This window comes from Triticum aestivum, chromosome 2A (genome assembly GCF_018294505.1).
Source record: "Triticum aestivum cultivar Chinese Spring chromosome 2A, IWGSC CS RefSeq v2.1, whole genome shotgun sequence".
NCBI classification, from domain to species: domain Eukaryota; kingdom Viridiplantae; phylum Streptophyta; class Magnoliopsida; order Poales; family Poaceae; genus Triticum; species Triticum aestivum.
The window spans coordinates 731,701,497-731,723,688 of record NC_057797.1 but is presented as its reverse complement, the minus strand read 5'-3'; the positions used below and the strand labels follow the sequence as shown (position 1 = coordinate 731,723,688).

The 22,192-nt window shown below is 47.5% G+C and overlaps 1 pseudogene; it reads left to right on the top strand.

Annotated features, from left to right (window-relative positions):
* The first annotated feature begins 311 nt into the window (after window positions 1-311).
* On the top strand, window positions 312-20,227 carry LOC123191940 (E3 ubiquitin-protein ligase RNF14-like; annotated as a pseudogene).
* The last annotated feature ends 1,965 nt before the right edge of the window (window positions 20,228-22,192 follow it).

Below are 22,192 nucleotides of genomic sequence, written 5' to 3'. Positions count from 1 at the left end.
GCCAAAATTATTGGGTATGCATTGCATACCCTTGAATAAGTCTAGCTCCGCTCCTGATTGCAGCCCGGGTAATTTAAGTGATCTTTACCACAAGTACTTGTCAACTAGTGATTTCAGCACAAGCGTTGTCGCGTCCGTGCCCGAAGATCGTCGAGAATAGGCCCATGTGCAAGGAAGCCTAAAAAGTATACAAACAGGCCCATGAAGGACGAGTCCTTCTCTTCGACGCTGTCTGCAATGTTGGTTGAGCTCCAAAAGTATTTTCCAGACCGTCGTCCGTGACACGGAAACAGAATTAAAATACCGTAGAATCGGCCTATGCGGTGCGACGGGCCAATTCGATCGTGAGGTGCGACACCTCCGGCCGACTCCACGGCAGCTCAGAGCTCCCGCCACGGCAGCAGCGTCCGCCGGTGCCTCATCATCATCGTGGGCAATGCATGGTAACGAGCCCGGGCTTCTCCACCGAAGCGTCCTCCTCTTCCTCGCCCTCGTCGCACGCTGATGGGAGTGACGGAGACGTGCTCAACCTAGTGGACTGGGGATATCACAATCTCTTTAATCATTCAACCACAAGTTGATTCGTGTCATATTTTCGAATTCTGATATTATATTGAATATTTTCCATCACATGGAAACCATGCAAAAATAAAGAGTTGTACTGCAGTACGTGGTGAACGTACGGGCCGATCTGATAGACTCGGGGTTCGATCTTGATTCTTGAGGTGTTAAAAAAAAGACCTTGATTCTTGAGGTATACTACCCACTCCGACCGACTCCCCGGCAACTCCGAGCTCCCGTCATGGCAGCATCGTCGGCCGGTGCCTCCTCGTTGTCGCGGGCAATCGTATCCCGCCGCATCCCCGACCCAGGCTTCTCCACTGAAGCGTCCTCCTCCTCCTCGCCCTCGTCGCACGCTGATGGGAGTGACGGGGGCGTGCTCAACCTGGACTCCCCGTGGGTGGCGGCGGCCGAGGCGGAATCCATACTGGAGGAGGCCGCTGCTACGGCGAGAATCCAACTTCGTGCCGAAGAGGAGGAAGAAGAGGGGATACGAGTCAACCAGGAGCGACAGCAGGACGAGGTCCACTACACTACTAATTTCTTTTTTTATTTTAAAAAAGAAGGATGACCCCCGGCCTCTGCATTTGAGAGATGCATACGACCACTTTATTGATTATTCTCGAGGGCCTTACAAAGTATTACAAACAATATACCTGAATCCACCATCTTGGCAACATATGCCGCTACTTCTATCCATATGATGAAGGGATGCTAACTGGGCCACTACCCAAACCACTCACCTAAGCCTAACATCAAAAGCCGGAAAGCCCCAGCCGAGCCACATACTGGGTCTGGGGCACAATTCGGTCAGACACACTCGTGTGTCGTCGCCGCCATCTTCCACAGGTCCGTTTTCAGATTATATTGAGGGTTCTACCTTGTCTGGCCACTCTGCCATTGACTTCACCATGATGTCAAACAGCTACCTCCTCCTGCGCGAGTCCATCTCCACGCATCGGACGCCGAGCCTCCACAGCGCCATGCCGCCGATCTCCGCCGCCATCAATGTGTGAGATGAAGTACCGCTCCACCATCCCCCTAGCCATCACTTGCTCCAAAACGGTGCCCCCAGGAGGGAAAGCGAAAAAACGCCATCATCGTCCGATCCGGAAGACCCAGATCTAGGGTTTCCCCCGGAGCATCCCGAGCCTGATGACGCAGACTGCAACGACGATGCCTCGACAAGGGAACGACATCTAAGATGTCGTCATCGTCCGCCATGACCGTAGTCGGCGCGATTTTCATCGGCAGTTGCTCCACCAGACGTGCGCAACCGATGGCGCTGGTCCCTTCAACCAGAGTAAACTCCAAAACGATGCCCTAAAGAGGGACTACGATGCAAAATCGCTGTTATCGCTCGATCCCAAGGAGATCTAGGGTTTCCTCCCGAAGATGCCCGCGCTGTCAAGGACCAGACAAGGGTAGAATTCCAGCGGATCTGCCCAGCTGCCGATGAGTCGCACCCGCCACCGTGCCGACGGCAGACCAGCGATCGAGGCCCACGCTTGGGCATAGATCCGGCCACGCCGCCATCGTCCCTGGCGACCGCAACGCACCAGATCGCGAGGCCTCCTGCCGCGGGGAGCGAAGTCACCGAGGCGCCGCCACCACCCGCCGTGGCGACCGGCCCGCCGCCACGCTCCGTCCCGTGGGCGCCGGCCCGCGCCAGCCCCATGCGAGCGAGAGGGCTCGAGTCCCCGCCGCCGCCGGCGACGACCAGGCTTCGCCTGGCCGCGCCCTTGGGCGGCAGCGAGGGAGGAGGAGGAGGAGTGGGGGAGGGCCGGCCGACGGGATCTGGGGGCCTCCCGGCCGCCCATACGGGGGGCGACTCGGGAGGGGAGCGAGGCCTCGTGACACTACTAATTTCTTATCAAGCTGGATTTTTTTAAACAATCTTATGCTCGATCTTGGTCTCTAGCCCTGTGCTATGATTCATAGATTGCAACGGAGCTTCCGTGCTCGTCGGGTAGTGATGCCAACGTTTCCATGGCTTAGGGTTGCAACTTTAGTCAGTTTTTGGAAAAGTTTATGCATGGCCACATTCCACTGGGAAGCCAGGAACGACAAGGCATTCAGGGCCGTAGACAGACGCTCAACTACATCATCCGCCAGACTAATCATCTCAGATCTAGACATTTGGTCACATCGCCGGTGGCAAGTAGGCCGTCTCCACGTGGCGGTCTTTCCTCTTTGCACGCTGTAATGTGTCTCTATAACTCTGCCATATAGCTTGCCGTTACAACTTTGAGTGATATATTTAGGTGGGGGAACCCCCCCCCCCCCCCCCAGCTTCCCCGTGATTCTTAAAAAAAGAGTATTTTAGCAAGTCCGGTCCTCTATACATCATATACAGGCTGCGTCAATTAATTCAGATCGGAGAAAGTAGCTTAATTATTTGCAACAATACAACATTGACATTGAACTATTGCAGGATGAATCAACTGTTTGCTGAGTTTGATCTCATTGTTCACTGCAGCTGATGGCATTGGAAGCAATCTATGGGGATGGTCTGGTTGAATTCGGCAAAAAAGCAGGGCTCCACTGTTTCCAGGTTTCCTGTGTTGGCCATCAGTGTTGTCTTGTTTCATTTGTTCCTGCCTTATTGGATGTTGAAAACTGATTTTGGTGGTTTCTTTCTTTAATTCCAGATCTACATACACTACGACTTGCATCATGCCGCTCAAGTGTGTGCTAAGTTTTCTTCTGCCGACGGAGAATGCCCCCATGATGGTGATGAACCAGAGGAATACTCTTGCACTTGCAACCTTGACTACTTGCTTCCTTTGGTATTGACATGCTTACTTCCGCATTCGTATCCTAGCAAAGACCCCCCATATTTTACAATCACTGCCAAATGGATGGATGGGTCCCAAGTTTCTCAGATCTGTGAGATGCTTGACGCCATCTGGGCACAACTCGCGTGGCAGGAGGTGGTATATCAGTGGGTTGAGTGGATCCGCAATTCATCGCTGTCACGCCTCTGGATTGATGGCAAAATAATATGGGTTTGTCTAGGTCTCAGTCGACTTAGACTTCGCGAAGTCTAAGTCGGCTGATGTCATCGTATAATTTTTCTTTTTTGGCTGGAACTTGAACGTAGGATTATTTTTACGTGCGCACCTACACGAGGATCGCTACATGGGCCTGGAATCAGCCCATTGTTTTGGCTCGTTCGTATTGCTCGTGATGTGTCTATTCCTTCTTTTCTCTTTCGTCCTCTTGCTTGCTTTAATTTTATTATTATTTTTTAATTTAACAAATCATTTCGTATTATTTTAAAAAACTATTATATAAAACAAAGGAATAAAAAGGCAAAAAAATACAAAGAAACCACCCCTCTCCCATAAAGCATCACTAGACACGGGTTTGCAACTGCCCCCTTCCCCAACAAAGCATCATAGAGTTGTCGTCGCGTTGAAGACATGCAGTTTCAGTCGTGACCAACACTTGCAGTCACTGGCGGTGGACCCCAGTGGGCAAGGTCTGGCAGCCGCCATGCCTTGTTTCGGTGCAAAAATACTTTTATACCTACACACACTTCTCGCGGTTGGCTATGCTGAATCTCGTCGCTGAAAAAATGGATAAAGGGAGAGGCCATTCGTTGGATGGGCGGATTAGACATAGTTGAAATTTGGGCCAAATATAGACACGGCATCCAGAAGCAGTTGGCCCATTTACACTTCACGGTGGCTAGCTCTCGCTCTCAATTGTCTAAAAAACAAAAAAAAAGCTCTCGCCCTCAATTGTCTAAAACAAAAAGAGCTCTCGCTCTCAATCTTCTCAAAAAAAAGCTCTCTCTCTCTCTCAGCGAACCGATCGAGAACCAACTCCCCAGCTCAGATATAGAGACACACACACACACAAGTGGCACGCAGCAACCCTAGCGCGCAGTAGCTGGCCAGGACGAGGCAGAGTGGCGGACGACGGCGGCTGTGACCTTTGGCGGGCGTCGAGCCAGTGGGGAGATAGGGCGCTCCCGCGCAAGGCGTAGTGGTGCAGGAGCGGCGGCTACTTCGCATCCTTCACACCACGACCAGCAGAGCGCAGTGTGATCACAGCGGTTCGCCACACCTTAATTTTTTTTCGTCCTCCGCCTCTGCTTGCAGTTGCGTGCCTGTGTAGACATGCAACTCACCCATGCTGGGACAAAACACAACAGGGTTGCGGTAGTGTTGAAGACATGCAATTGCCTCTTATAGTTGCGGCCTAGTGGGAGGCATGCAACTCACCCTGGCTCGGTTAAAAAACCTCATGGTTGTAGTTGCGTTGAAGAAATGTAGTTACAGTCAGGGGCAACACTTGCAGTTGTGGACTAGGGGCAAACATGCAATTGTCGCCTCTTCCCTGACAAAGCATCACAGAGTTGCAGTTGCGTCAAAGATATGCGGTTGCGGTCGGGGGAGACACTTCAGTTGTGACCTCATGGGAGACATGCAACTCACCCCTGACCGAAAACACCATATAGTTATAGTTGCATGGAAGACTTGTCGTTGCAGTTGGGGCGACACTTGCAATTGCGGCCTATTGGGAGACATGCGACTCACCCCTGACCAGACAAAACACCATATAGTTGCAGTTGCGTCGAAGACATGCAGTTGCAATCGGGGATGACACTTGCAGTTGCGGCCTAGTGGGAGACATGCAACTCACCCCTGACTAGGGGCGGCACTTGCAGTTGCGACCTCATGGGATACATGCAACTCACCACTACCGGACAAAAGACTACATAGTTGTACTTGTGTCGAAGACATCCAGTTGCAGTCGGGGGAGACACCTACAGTTGCGACCTAGTGGGAGACATGCAACTCACCCCTGACTGAACAAAACACCACATAGTTGCAATTGTGTCGAAGACATGAAGTTGCGGGCGGGGTGACACTTGCAATTGCAGCTTAGTGGGAGACATACAACTCACCTTTGACCAGGGGCGACACTTGTAGTTGCGGCCTTATGGGAGACATGCAACTCACCGCTACCAGACAAAACACCACATAGTTGTAGTTGCGTCGAAGACATGCAGTTGTAGCCGTGGGCAACACTTCTAGTTGCGACCTAGTGCGAGACATGCAACTCACCCCTGACTGAACAAAATACCACATAGTTGCAGTTACGTCGAAGACATGCAATTGCAGCCGGGCCGACACTTGCAGTTGCTGCCTAGTGGGAGACATGCAACTCTCCCTTGACCAGACAAAGTACCACATAGTTGCAGTTGTGTCGAGGACATGTAGTTGAAGTTGGGGGTGACAGCTGCAGTTGCGGCCTCATGGGAGACATGCAACACACCACTACCGAACAAAACACCACATAGTTGTACTTTTGTTGAAGACATGCAATTGTTGTCGGGGCGACACTTCTAGCTGTGGCCTAGTGGGAGACATGCAGCTCACCCCTGACCGAACAAAACATCACATAGTTACAATTGCCTCGAAGACATGTAGTTGAAATCGGGGGAAGGGGCATTTGAAATTGCGGCGTACTGACATACATGCTACTGGAACCTTTCCCTAACAAGACATCATCGAGGTGCAATCAGGAGTGACACTTGCAGTTGTGTGCCTAGTGGTAGACATGCAACCACCGTTCTATTGACAAAACACCACTTAATTGAAGTCGCGTTGAGAACATGCAATTGAAGTTGGAGTGACACTTTGAAGTTCATGCCTATTGGCGAGCATGCAAAGGCCCCATTCCCCTAATAAAACACCACAACCTTACGGTCTATGTAAATAATAACACACATGTCAACCACACACAAAACTTGATGTCCAAAATCCATAGCTACCAAAACGAATGAGATCTAACTAATTCTCTGTCGATTGAGAAAATGACAAATAAGAAATAGCCCAAGAAAAAAAAGAACTATCTAAAAAAGAAAATAAGCAAAAAAATTGAAAAAAGAAAAAAGGAAAAAATAAACGGAATGAAAATAAAAAAGAAAGAAAATAAAATAAAAAATAAGGGCAACAAACACCCGATGACTCAAAATATCCCATAAAAACAGGATAAAGAGGACAAAAAGGCTGCACTGCAAAAATAACCGGGATGCAACATAAGAAGCCTACAACCTTATCCCACCCGTGTTAAAAAAAAAGAGAAGCCGACTTATGATGCCTATCTGCACTACTCGCACGACGGAACTAAGTGTTACGTGACCAAATCCAAGAATTGCAATGTGGTTTTGTCAGACGGAGAAGGACGTGAATGAGATATATTATTTTTCCTAAAATTATAATAATATGCAACAGAAAACTGAAAATAAAATAAATAAATAAGGAAATAATATTACGAGAAAAGATGAAGGAAAACAAAAAAATAAAAAGGGACAAAGAAATGAATCAAGGAAAATGCCACATTCCCCTAAAAAGGAAAATGCCACATAAAAATGCCAAATAACCCGGCAAAAGAAACTAACAAGAATTGAGACGAGTAAAAAAAGGTTGGATTGCTTTGTTTCGAATGTAGCCAGGTGAAAGAGACACGCACTGGAATGGGGAGTGTGGAAGATGCCAAGCCCACCACGCATGCCTGCACCTTTCACAAACAAAAAAAAGCACTAAACAGGCTGTTGTATCCCTCCACGGGCCTATTTCACAAGAAACAAACAGCATGCACAGATTTTGAAGCCCCTAGTGATCTAATGCGGGGGGTGGGGGGTCGACTGAGACTTGGTAAAAAATCAGTTGACTGATTTTTAGCCCCTCCGAAATAATATTAGGTATAGAGAGTCCAGCGAAGAAACCAGATAACCGTGCTATCTCAAGAGGCCTCCCATTGGATTATGTAATCCCTTCAATGCTTAGCTACAGTAGTAAGAAGCGTCATAAAGCTTTTCTTGAAGATCTTCATATGTGCATGATACACAAAGTTTCTTTGTAGCTCGTCCTACATGGAACCTCTTATCTTCAGCCCTTCAACACTATTTTGAGATCCGTACTCTTCAACTAACTTGCAACAAGCAGATTTCTCTTTTTGGTTTCTCTCAAATGAAAGAACATATGGACTTCAAACTTTGCAGATCAAACACACTTTACAACTTTAATGTGTGAAAAAACTTTCAGATTTTTTGGACCAACATAAATATACAAAATGAGGATTTTTTTGATTAAAAAAATAAATTTTAGCATTTTAAATGCATGAAAAAATCTGAAAGTTTTTCCCACATAGTGATTAGAATGTTTTGTTGTCCTGCAAAGTATAAAGTTTATACGTTGTTCCGTTTGAGAGAAACAAAAATGACAAATGTGCCTGCATGGATCTTGATGCCAAAATGGATGGCTAAGATAAAGGGTACCGTGTAGCTCAAGCTACACAAAACCACACGTGCATGATATGCCTTAATGAGAGCAATGGTAAGTCTTTGCCCTTTTCAATTCTTCTCTATTGTGCATTCATACCAACAATTATTACGATCCTTGATATAGTGAAGAGCGTCATTGTGCTTTTTTGGAAGAGGGTCACTTATTTTATGCTGTCCATTCCATGTTGTAGTATTGTTGAACTGCACCATAGTGGTAGCAAATGACTGGCTGATTTTTCCATGGTTCATGATAAACAATATGAACTGGTGGGCCTGTTTTTCCTTTCAACTAAAGCTTCTTAGGTAACTGAATCGTGCGAATATAAGTTCATTCCCCGGTGAACTAACTCGAGCTTTCAAACAATTAGGTTCAAACTTCATCTAGCTGCCATGTGAGCACCTGTTTTGTGTCAAGTGCATGGAGACCTTATGCAGGATGCATGTGAAGGAAGGTAGTGTGTTTCGATTGGTGTGCCCCGACACCAAGTGCAACTCTTCTATTCCACCACATCTACTAAAGAATCTTCTTAGGGAAGAAGAATTTGAACGCTGGGATAGGCTTGTTCTTGAGAAAGCATTGACCTCGATGTCAGACGTTGTTTACTGTCCAAGGTGTGGTATTGCTTGCTTGGCGGACGAGGATAATAGTGTGCAATGTCCAAAATGTTCCTTTACATTCTGCTCAGTTTGCAAGGACCCGCGCCATCCAGGGAACCGTGTTTAATTCCAGAACAAAAGCTCCGGCAGCGGCAGGTAGAAATGCAACTAAAATCTGTTCTGTATTAGCTTAGGATTGGACGGAGGCTGATACCCTTAACCTTGCATATTGTTAATTTGTTATGCAAAGAAATTTGATAGTCATAATAGTAATAACCTGTTACGTGCTTCCCAGGAAACAAAACAAAAACTGTTATGTACCTCCTAACGATATATGGAGTTGAGTTACGTACATATTGATTGTTGCAACATAATAATTCAGTCTTCAATTCAATGTTCGCAGGCATCAGGCAAGTTAACTGCGAGGGAGATGGTGCAAGAAATGCTAATGATCAGAAAGCTGTACAAGGATGCTAGAGCATGCCCATACTGCCGAATGGCCATTATCAAAACCGAAGGGTGCAACCACATGTATTGTGTGAACTGTGGTAAGTCATTCTGCTTCCATTGTGGCAAGGCCTTGGGTGGTGGCACTTTTGATCATTTGAGGTAGGCTATCCTAAGCAATCAAGAGTACTTTTCTGTTTCAAAAAAGGGGAGGAGGCATCCAAGAAATCAGGCTTATGTTTATGCATGTATGGTGTCAGGACCCCGATTCCAAGTCACATCGATCTAGCCGGTAACACCTCATATCACTTTGCGGCCTCACGCACGGTATTCCCACGGGTGTCGCCTTACCATGGTCTGGGACCGTTTGCGCCTTTTGGCTCACGTATATGATAGTGTCGCTAGCATCCATATGACAGAGAACCCAGGCCGACATGGCTAGTCGTGAACCCAAATCAGCACTAACCTATGGGGACCGGCATACATGAATCACATCGAGCGTGTCGGTCAGCAGCGTGTGAATCCGGGCTGTAGCACTGGGCTAACAGGACTCCGGAAACCCGGACTGTAGCAGGCTAGGCAGGACTCCGGATGTCACCACGTGACATTTCCCCGAAGGGACAGACACAGGAACGAAGTGAAACACATGCCGGCCAGTCAAGTGTCCTGAGCGGTAGTGCTGGGCTAGCAGGACTCCGGTGAACCGGGTTGTAGAGGACTACCATGGCTCATGGAAGCACTAGACTACATTTCCCCATAAGAGAGACTGCCAAGGATAAACAACTAGATTGTCGGATCCCACACATACCAAGCATTTCAATCATACATACAATATGCTCGATATGTGTAAATATAACATGGCATCACAACATAACTCTACAACTCAAGTATTTATTCATTAGGCTCCGAGGAGCGAGATATTACAAACATGGGTCTCATGACCCAACAATCATAGCATACAAGTCAAAGCACATGCGGAAGCTTAACATGTCTGAGAACAGACATCTACAAATGAAAAAGGCTAAGAAGCCTGACTATCTACCAGATCCTGCCGAGGGCACAAGTTCGTAGCTGAGGTATCAAGCTAAACGTCGAAGTCCACACGGAACTACTAGCGAGACTGAGTCTCTCTGCAAAACATAAAATAGGCAAACATGAGTACAAATGTACCCAGCAAGACTTACATCAGAACTATCTACATATGCATCGGTATCAATAAAGGGGGTGGTGGAGTTTAACTGTAGCAAGCCAGCTTTGACTCAGTGGCTAACCTGAACTACGACTGCAAGCAACTCTTTTGAGGTGGCGCACACGAGTCCACATATTCACCAATCAATACACTACTATGGATCCGCTCTCGTCTACCTACGAGAACACCATCCATAGCACTCACGCTTATCTTGCGCATTTTAGAGTATCCACTTTCACTTGTCTATGAACTGTTATAGGCAACCCAGGAGTCCATTACCGCGGACACAGCTATTCGAATACATGATGTTAACCCTGCAGGGGTGTACTTCTTCACACACGCTCTCACCACTTACCGCCGTTTACACGACATGTACTCGGCAACCTTCAAGCGGAAGCCCAACGAGGGTGTCGGCCACAGCCTACCTAAACACTCAAGTCTCTAGTCCAGGTTTATCGCCTATCCAGGTTCCATCCACAGGGAGTCCGGCCGAGGTTTCCACATACGGCCCCGAACGATGTGAACAGGGTTTCCCAAACACCAAACGGGCGCCCGGTACACCGTGCCACGGTGTATCTACCGCATCATAGCCCACCCCTAGGGTCAGCGCTACGCACGGCCGCCAACACATATCCTATAAACACCAGAAACTAGTTGCAACTCCTGGACAGAGGACAAGGGTGATCAAGAAGCCGAGAGGGTCCATTGGTTTCGGGCCCAATGCGTGGTAGTAACTGTTTCATGGATCACAAACACAGAACTCAGTTCCTAAGGATGGCTTCAATGAGACAACCCACCATGTACTCCTACATGGCCTCTCACCGCTACCTTTACCAAATCGTGTTCACACACTTAGCTCTCAACAGTAGGACATGTTTACACACCTCCGATCCATCCCCGATGAATCAGACCTGACTCAACTCTACGAAGTAGCAGGCATGACAAATAAGCATGAATGAGTAGGCACATCAGGGCTCAAACAACTCCTACTTATGCTAGTGGGTTTCATCTATTTACTGTGGCAATGACAGGTCATGCAGAGGATAAGGGGTTCAACTACCGCAACAAGTAACAGATGAATCATTGTTGTCCTAATGCAGTAAAAGAGAGCAGGAGCGAGAGAGTGGGCTTGTATCGGAATGAACAAGGGGGTTGTGCTTGCCTGGCACTTCTGAAGATGACATTGAGTCTTCATTAGTGTCAACGATCACAGCATCGGAGCAGCGTCTACTGAGAGGGGACAATTACCAGCAAACAAGGAAGAACACAATCAATGTGATGCAACAATATGATGCATGATCATGACATGGCAATATGCTGTTGATTGAGCTAATGCAACTAGTTATGATTTAAATGAAGTTGGTTTGAATACAAGATTCAAATTCTAACTCCATATATGATTATTTAAATGCCCTTTATTTGTTTTGTCCGAAACAGAGGACAAACATTGTTCAAACATGCATGAAAATGGTACAGATGGATTCCTTGAATTTTTCTGATAATTTTTCATATATAATTTATTTCATTTGGAGGTACGGTTGATTTTCTATGATTTTTAGAAGTTTAGGCAATTTTCTGGAATTTCCTGAATAGAAATAATTCCAGAAATTACATTATTGCATCAGCATTACGTCATGCTGACCTCAGCAGGTCAACAGGGCTGCCCCGGGTCAAACCTGACCAGTGGGGTCCACTAGTCAGTGAACCAGTGCTGGTTAGGGTCACTGACGTGTGGGCCCAGTCAACTGCCTCGTCAGCAAAGTCAACCTAACATGTGGGCCCGGTGGGTTAGTCTAAGTTAAACAGGGAATAAATTCTGGGGTTAATTAGCACGTGGGACCCATCCATCAGTGGCACAGTGATCAGCTAATGGCGTCATTAGTGTTAACTAAGTGTGCCATGTTGGCTCGCCAGAGTTTCACCGGCGACGACCAAAAACGCGGCGGAGACGCACCGGGGTGGCTCAGGTTTCGCCTACCGTGCACCGTTCGGTGTGCCCTTTGGCCCTACGGAGAGCTGGCGCGATAGCGCATCGGATGGTGGTGGTCTCCGGGCCTGGGGTGGCCGGAGTCGACGGCGGCGAGCTCAGTTGCGGCCGCCGGAGTTCGGGCACCGATGAAAACAACGACACCGTGCACGGGAGGATCAACGGGTAGCACCTACGCGTTCTGCAGGCTCTCACAAAGCCAACGGGCATATGAACGGGGCCGACTGGCCACCGTAGCCTCGTCGGCGACGAGTTCATGCGGCGGCGTGCTTCGGGCATCATGGAAAATGGTGCTACAGCGAGCGCTAGGCCGCGGGGTTAGGGGGAAACGACGGTGCAGCTCACAGTGATCACGATGATGGGTTCGGCTTGCTTGGGGATGTCCTGTGGCCGGCGAATCGACGACGGCGGTGGTCGGCTCCCGAGGATGAGGACGACGGCGATGGCGAGGCTGAGGGGCTCCCGGGGCTTGTTTTGTTCTTCTCGTCGACGTGCAGAGCCGTGGCGGAGCCTAGGGATACGGTGGGGAGGTCAGGCGAGCTCGGTGGGCGCGTTGGCAGCGAGCGGCGGCGATGGTGGTGTTCGGTCGCGGGAGGGAGAGAGAACAGAGGAGGATAGGGTCAGAGGGAGAAGTGGATGTGGCGCTAGGGAGGTGCGTGGCATCTCCAGGGGGTCGGGGAAGCGGCAAGCGGGAGGTGGCCGGGGCGCGTGTGCGCGCACGGCGGCCACACGCCCATCCTCCTGGCGAAGGAGGAAGACGACAGGGGAGGGGCCAGGTGGGCTGGGCCAGCCACTTGGGCCGCTAGGTAAGGTCCAGGTGGGCTTCTCTCTCTCTCTGCTTTCCTTTTTTATTTGTTTCTGTTTTCTATTTCTGTCTTTGTTTTCTGATTTAGCAAAAATACTAAACCACTTCAAAACTTCATGAAAATAGTTGTGCGAACTAAGTGGTCTTTAACCCAAACCACACAACAATTTCCAGAATTATTGAACATATATTTATTAAATAATAAATATAAGTCCAATTCAAATATTTATTGGATTAATTCTAGGGCCCAAAATAAATATTCCTGAGATTCTAAAAATATTGGTTTGAATTTTATCTCTTGCCAATATTTCCAAATATTAACAGGAACATTTTCTTGGGTTTGTTTGAAGAGATTTTTTTTAATGTTGATTATTTCTGAGGTGATTTCTGAGGGTTGAGAATTCCTTCAATTCAATTTACTGGAATTTAAGATGATGCATGGATGCATATGCAATGACAAGCAAAGGCCAGAGCTAGGGCTGTGACAACTCACCCCCACTAAACAAGAATCTCGTCCCGAGATTCAGGACGTGAGGTAAGAAGACAGAGGGGACACAAAGCTAATAACACAATCTTCATGATCCAACTGCCCTTCTTAAAGATGCCGATTCCTTGCGTCATATTGATCTTGGCATCTTTGCTTGTGAGATCTTCACCCAACACGAGGATAAAAGAGCAAGATAACTCTATAGGAATCGATCTTCTTAAAGACCGAGCAACTCATGATCAACTCGCGGAATGAGACATTGAACATCTCTTGAGCTGAGACACCAAACACACCTTTAAAAGGATGGAAGAAATAATTGACGAGGGTTTCATAGTAGCGAGGAGAAACTGCCATGATCCCATTACGGGACACCTCGGGGAAGGTGACTCGTAGAATTATTCCCTTAATTGGCAAAAAGAATTACTTTTGATTCAAAGATCATTGCAACTCTCTATACCACCCTAAGGCAATCACAAACGATCATTTGAACGAAATCGAAAGAATGGCATACTCACACCAGAATGGATGATGTGGACTACCTTGTTGAAGACAAAGCAATGGATGATTTTTGCTTATCACCGGAAATGGATGGGACCCATGACAAGTCCACTTTTGAAGATGATATTGGACAGCAACTACCGAGAAGGGCAACCCATGGGGGATTGGCACAATGGCGGTGCAAGCTAGGAACAAAATGCAAATGCTAGGAATGATTCTAGTAACTGGGGAGAAACCCAACAGTAGAGAGAGATTCCACTGTTTGAAAGGTTATGGCATAATCGAAGAAACTGATAAAGGATCCCAATTAATGCCGACGATAAATCCTAGTGCTTGCGCATGCTCTCAAGAACTTGAGCATTTCCGTATTCATCAAGGTTCTGCCAATATCCGTGTCAAGGATCCTAGCAACACAACATGCTACCATGATGAATAATGGTGGAAGATGCAGATGCAAAGAAAGATAACACTTTCTCAGATTTCACCTTAGCGAGGCCAAGGGATCAGAATCTGGATGATCGACCGAGAGACATTTAGCACTCCGCCTCTAATGTTCTCCTTGATGTGCTAGCGTAATCCATTCATAGTTATGGTTTGATATCTAGAACATCAAGTAAAAGGTCAGACTTCGGAAGCTCAAGAATCCATAAGGAATAACTATGAAGGCAGATCCTGGGAGATCCTTATGGGGAGGTGACTAACTTCTTCAACCAGGATACTACAATAATAGGCCTTCTGGTTAGGTGTGTTGGCCACGACATCCACGTTACCGGTTACAGAGGGACCAACAATATAGTTCTTGGAGTACGTTCCAACCATCATATCTGCCCGAGATTCATATCTGGTTGGTGTTAGGATATTCCAGAGTCATCGAGTCTAGAAAGAAAATGAAAGTTTGCAACACAAATCGACGAGATGTCATTGCGAGATTCTCAGGAAATGGACTATGGTAGTAAGCTCCAAAACATGAGCCGGTTTTGCTACAAACCTGTGAACACGCTGTCCTAGACAAGCATGACCACATAGTAGTCTTATAATAAAACACTACCGAGTCCAGATGGGGAACCATCATCGAGGATATCGAAGTCCTTGCGTAAGTCTAGCTCTTAAGAAGAAACTTCTTCTCCTTGAACAAATCAATCAGTGGCTTGGTGTGCTAGGGATTCATATAGAATGAAGGTTGCAAGTCTCTAGACCACAGAATACTTCGCACATATGCATGACTGACTTGGGATGATTCCAGAGAAGGCGAGACAAACTTTCCCAAATTCATGGCGGCAACTTGCTTCAAATGCACGTGAACTAGAGGAAATCACTTCTAATACCAAACATATGCTTCATGAGCTAGCATGAAGAAATGCTTTCAAAGTTTCCAGCACTAGCTTAATGTTCAACATGAATCATGGATACGATGAAAATATTGTCGATGGGCTCAACAACAGGTCATCCAGATTTCCATGAAGATGGAATTCCATAATTAGGTGAACAAGGTGATAGCATTGGTCAGACCCAAAAGATATAACGGTGTATGCTCGAGGAAACAACCACGAGTAAGACAACATTATGAACATCGTTGGTTCTCATTTGACTTGACGATAGCCCACATTCAAATCAAGGTTTGGACAAGACGATAGATTCAACAACCGATCCCGAGGAACAATCGATGAAAATATCATCTTTCTTCAACACACACACACACAAGGATATCCCTTTGGAATGAACTAAGCCGGACAAGCTTTCATCTTCCAACTCTCCAAGTTGTTGTTCAGCTTAACCAACTAGCTCAGGGTATCCAACACAGATTCTTGGAGAAGGGGTGGTTTACAAGAAACCAACTTGATCTCGAGCTCAACATAACAGTCAGGGGGCAACATGGTGATACTTCCGAGGAAATAATCATAAAATCACGAACCACCGATATGTTTCTAAGCTCGGGAACAATCTTGCTTTTCAAGGCAAGACGATCTGATCAAATAAGCAAGGGGTTGAATAATCCTCACTCATTGATCAAAGAGTGCACCAGAAATAAAGACTATGTAGCACGATCAATTTTAGGATGATGATTTAATAACCATCACACTAAGAATGAGAATATTGTCCATTAACTACCAAGCAACACGGTTGCTAGGAGTATAAATTTCACACATCATGGTTCACTTGTCGGCATTCCGGTTACAACAACACGTGACCGAGGAATGAATAATGATAGCGAGAAGTATCACTGCGTCAAGAGTGCATAAGAGATGGTGCAATTCTTATGGCAATCCTGACATAAAGGGGGTAATACTCCAGGATAGAACAGAGCAAAAGCTGGATTGGCATTTGATCTACAGAACAGAACACAACTACTTTGACCCAATCCTGGATATGGATGAGGTAATGGAGTTTTTTTCTCCTAGTCATTCTGGAATAGAATGGCTTGACGGACCACAAGAATAAAAGGGCATTTATGAACACAAATGCACACATACTCTTGGCTATCAACTGATAGGGGATGGTCGGGATACAACTAAAGAGGAACAACTAAGGAACATATAATTTTCCGAGTTGTGGATGCATAGATTAGTATGTCGAGCAAAGCTCAACATTTCTTCCGGACAACCCATGCAGAACGGTAGGACTGGCAGAATCACAATATAGAATGGGAAACTCATCGAGAGCACTCTTGTTGTGATCTTTTGATCCAACAAACTTCTGCCATAAGTGGTTCATAGTATTTGGAAGAAGGAAATACCACGGACCTCGAGGACTAATGCAAAGGTTACTAACATCCTAAAGGAACGAGCAAACACTATCAACAAGAGGTAAGTAGGGTGAATCTCGGGTTCAAGAACCCAGGAATGGAATACCTACTACTAAATGGCATCACGGGATGCTTTCGAGAATGGTGGCCAGAATTATCACACCGGAACACAAAACATGGCTAGATTACTAGGTGACTCCCTAAGACACCTAGGGTCATAATAATAGCTCCAACATATATGTCGGGGTAATAGAGTACGTCAACTCACCGATAGTGTGATCAATCTGGCCCAAATGGACATCAGGAACAGGAGGAAGGGGTTTGCAAATGCATCAGACTACTTAGAAACCTGGGATGACTCGGACAACATAACGGCTATAATTGCTCAAAATGATTTGAGACATCCTGTAGAATGGTGGCATAACCACTTAACATCACAATATCAAGGTTCCGAGATCAACTGTCAACATACGGAGGTAGTAGGAATGGAACTGAGGCTTGAACTCAACAATCCTAGGCAATTACGGTTTAGCAACTCATCATCCTGAGAGATAGAAGAGAAGCCTAGTTCTTAACCCCCGCAGAAAAGAAGAGGTTGACTCCGATCAGAAGGGCATAAGGTATAAGGAGTAAAAGAGCCTTTCGTTCCCTTCCACAATCAATTCCCTTACATAACTAAAGCATTTCTAGACACAACTTCGACCGGTTTGGCTTGGTAATCCTACAGGCAGTCAGGCTCTGATACCAAAAACTGTCAGGACCCCGATTCCAAGTCACATCGATCTAGCCGGTAACACCTCATATCATTTTGCGGCCTCACGCACGGTATTCCCATGGGTGTCGCCTTACCATGGTCCGGGACCGTTTGCTCCTTTTGGCTCACGTATATGATAGTGTCGCTAGCATCCATATGACAGAGAACCCGGGCCGACATGGCTAGTCGTGAACCCAAAGCGGCACTAACCTATGGGGACAGGCATACATGAATCACATCGAGCGTGTCGGTCAGCAACGTGTGAATCCGGGCTGTAGCACTGGGCTAACAGGACTCCGTGAACTCGGGCTGTAGCAGGCTAGGCAGGACTCCGGATGTCACCGCGTGACATTTCCCCGAAGGGACAGACACAGGAACGAAGTGAAACACATGCCGGCCAGTCAAGTGTCCTGAGCGGTAGTGCTGGGCTAGCAGGACTCCGGTGAACCGGGCTGTAGCGGACTACTATGGCTCATGGAAGCACTAGACTACATTTCCCCATAAGAGAGACTGCCAAGGATAAACAACTAGATTGTCGGATCCCACACATACCAAGCATTTCAATCATACATACAATATGCTCGATATGTGTAAATACAACATGGCATCACAACATAACTCTACAACTCAAGTATTTATTCATTAGGCTCCGAGGAGCGAGATATTACAAACATGGGTCTCATGACCCAACAATCATAGCATACAAGTCAAAGCACATGCGGAAGCTTAACATGTTTGAGAACAGACATCTACAAATGAAAAAGGCTAAGAAGCCTGACTATCTACCAGATCCTGCCGAGGGCACAAGTTCGTAGCTGAGGTATCAAGCTAAACATCGAAGTCCACACGGAACTACAAGCGAGACTGACGTGTGGGGTCCACTAGTCAGTGAACCAGTGCTGGTTAGAAGCAAAGTCAACCTGACATGTGGGCCCGGTGGGTTAGTCTAAGTTAAACAGGGAATAAATTCCGGGGTTAATTAGCACGTGGGGCCCATCCGTCAGTGGCACAGTGATCAGCTAATGGCGTCATTAGTGTTAACTAAGTGTGCCACGTTGGCTCGCCGGAGTTTCACCGGCGACGACCAAAAACGCGGCGGAGACCCACCGGGGTGGCTCGGGTTTCGCCTACCGTGCACCGTTCGGTGCGCCCTTTGGCCCTACGGAGAGCTGGCGTGATAGCGCGTCAGATGGTGATGGTCTCCGGGCCTAGGGTGGCCGGAGTCGACGGCGGCGAGCTCGGTTGCGGCCGCCGGAGTTCGGGCGCCGATGAAAACGACGACACCATGCACGGGAGGATCAACTGGTAGCACCTACGCGTTCTGCAGGCTCTCACAAAGCCAACGGGCATATGAACGGGGCCGATTGGCCACCGGAGCCTCGTCGGCGACGAGTTCATGCGGCGGCATACTTCGGTCGTCATGGAAAATGGCGCTACAGCGAGCGCTAGGCCGCGGGGTTAGGGGGAAACGACGGTGCAGCTCACAGTGATCACTATGATGGGTTCGGCTTGCTCGGGGATGTCCTGTGGCCGGCGAATCGACGACGGCGGTGGTCGGTTCCCGAGGATGAGGACGACGGCGATGGTGAGGCTGAGGGGCTCCCGGGGCTTGTTTTGTTCTTCTCGTCGATGTGCAGAGCCGCGGCGGAGCCTAGGCATACGGTGGGGAGGTCAGGCGAGTTCGGTGGGCGCGTTGGCAGCGAGCGGCGGCGATGGTGGTGTTCGGTCGCAGGAGGGATAGAGAGCAGAGGAGGATAGGGTCGGAAGGAGAAGTGGATGTGGCGCCAGGGAGGTGTGTGGCATCTCCAGGGGGGTCGGGGAAGCGGCAAGCAGGAGGTGGCCGGGGCGCATGTGCGCGCACGGCGGCCACACGCCCATCCTCCTGGCGAAGTAGGAAGACGACAGGGGAGGGGCCAGGCGGGCTGGGCCAGCCACTTGGGCCGCCAGGTAAGGTCCAGGTGGGCTTCTCTCTCTCTTTCTGCTTTCCTTTTTTTATTTGTTTCTGTTTTCTATTTCTGTCTTTGTTTTCTAATTTAGCAAAAATACTAAACCACTTCAAAACTTCATGAAAATAGTTGTGCGAACTAAGTGGTCTTTAACCCAAACCACACAACAATTTGCAGAATTATTGAACATATATTTATTAAATAATAAATATAAGTCCAATTCAAATATTTATTGGATTAATTCTAGGGCCCAAAATAAATATTCCTGAGATTCTAAAAATATTGGTTTGAATTTTATCTCTTGCCAATATTTCCAAATATTAACAGGAACATTTTATTGGGCTTGTTTGAAGACATTTTTTTAATGTTGATTATTTCTGAGGTGATTTCTGAGGGTTGAGAATTCCCTCAATTCAATTTACTGGAATTTAAGATGATGCATGGATGCATATGCAATGACAAGCAAAGGACAGAGCTAGGGCTGTGACATATGGTTTGCAGCAAATGCGGGATGTATGCGCAACGAGAAGATGACACAAATGATTTGCAGAAGCGACTGAAAGAACTACAAATGATGGAACGAAGGGCTCGAAAGGACTCGGTAGGTAGCACCGTAGAATGCCCAAGCTGCCATCGGAAAATTTACAAGGTAAGGAAATTTGTCTCGTTCAATTTGCAACATGGTATAAATTTGCAAGCAGTGACCAATTTACTAAGCACTGAGCTACCTGTCGTATGCATCTATCTAATACCGATGCGATTATCATATGTATGTTTCCAGGATGATGATGAATATATTTACTGCTGGCATTGCCAAGCTAGGTATTGTACGTTGTGCCAGAAGCAGGTCCAGTTTACAAAGCAACATGGGGCAGGGGGGCACTGGGGATCACCGGAATGGTGGGGGTAGCCAATGTGTTATAAGACATACATATTACTCTTTCATGGTGATCAAACTTGAAATAGAACAAAAAGACTTTGGGACTTCTTGAAACATGGACAGGACTTCAGAAGGTCGCCGGTCCAGCCGGGGGGGGGGGCACTACCGGACTCGCGGCCTATGCCTATGGCCCAGGGCCGTCAGCATAGGTCCTTTGCCGTCGGCATAGATCTATGCCTACGGCTGCCGTCGGCATAGACCCATCGGCATAGATCACGTGAGCGTAGTCTTGTCAGACCGTCGGCATAGGGGCCTATGCCGATGGCCGAGCGTCAGCCGTCGGCATAGTTTAGCCGTCGGTAGTGTTTTTCGTCTGACGGCAACGGACGGCGCCGTTAAAAGCGCTGGCGATTCATGGAATGCCACGTGGCAGAGGTATGCCGACGGCTTGGCCGTCGACATAGGTAGAAATCTATGCCGACGACCTAGCCGTCGGCATACCTGTGCCACGTGGCATTCCATGGTGCATCCTGGTGGCAGGGCTATGCCTACAGCAAAGCCGTAGGCATAGATGGAATCTATGCCGACGGCTTTGCCGTAGGCATATCCTTGCCACATGTCGTCCCCTGGTTTCTCCTGGCGGCAGGGCTATGCCAACGGCAAAGCCGTCGGCATAGATCCATCTATGCCGACGGCTTTGCCGTCGGCATAGCTCTGCCACGTGGCACGCCCTGGTAACTCCTGGGCTTATATATGCCGACGGCTTTGCCGTAGGCATAGTTTTTTTGTTTCCCTGTTTTCTCTTTTTCAATTCATTTGACAACATTTCAAAGCAGAATAATATGGAATTATGCAGAAATATGACAGTTCATCATCTAAACATACTCAAGTTCATCATCATCATTTAAACATAGTCAAGTTCATCATCTAAAGATCATCACCGGTGAAAGTTCATGAACATAAAAGTAGTGCAAGACATGGAACATCATAAAAGTAGGAACATGAAAGGCATGGCACGACGGCCACATGCACGGAATCATCATCGACATCAAGCAAGACCACCTCCGCGAAAACCACCTCCGCCAAAACCACCACCGCCAAAACCACCACCACCAAGACCACCTCCGCCGTGCAAGACCACCTCTGCCAAAACCACCACCACCAAGACCACCTCCGCCGTACTCAGCATTGACTGCCATCAGTTGCAAGATGGCATCCAGCACAGACAGCTTGGCACCCTCATAGAGAGGTTTCTTTGATGAGGCCAAGATTTCGAGGAAGGCCTTTGCGGTTTCCTCCGGCTCCTCCGGTTCATTCGCTGAATGTGACGGAGGTGTCGGCTGTGCAGCAAAGACATCATCTAGCATGTCTCTAACCCCATCGTCCTCATAACCAGCAACGCGTTGTCGTATCACATCCTCTCTACCATGGTCCCACTGGGCAAAGTTTATCGGCATATTAAAGTTGGGCATAAATCCATGCGTGCGAAGGTGCTTAGTCATCTCACTCTTATCTATGCGGATACGTCTCTTACATTTGGCACACGGGCATTCTAGCACCTTCCTTATTGGACTACAAAATATCTCTTTCAAAAACACATCAGTTTTCTCGACCCACTCTGTTGTTACTTTATTCCGACGGAAAAGCCCACTATACATCCACTGATTATCTGCCACCTCTGCTTTATTGGAAGCCATACAACAAAATTAAGGATTCATTTAAATTACTCACATCAATATTTTATTTTTTACAAGGTTGACGAGAAACGACATTTAATCCACCTACATCTCTAATAGGTAAAGATGGGTCCTAATCCCACCCGAGAATGTGTAGATTGAGTATGTTGTCCATGCTCTACCCCATTCGAGACAAAATTTCGGCAGCACCTCCCCGTTGTTCTCCAAATACACGTCTTGGCAAAATGCCGAGAGAATGTGCATCCGGAGAACAACAGGGAGGCGCCGCCGAAATCCTGTCTCGGAACGGGGTAGAGCA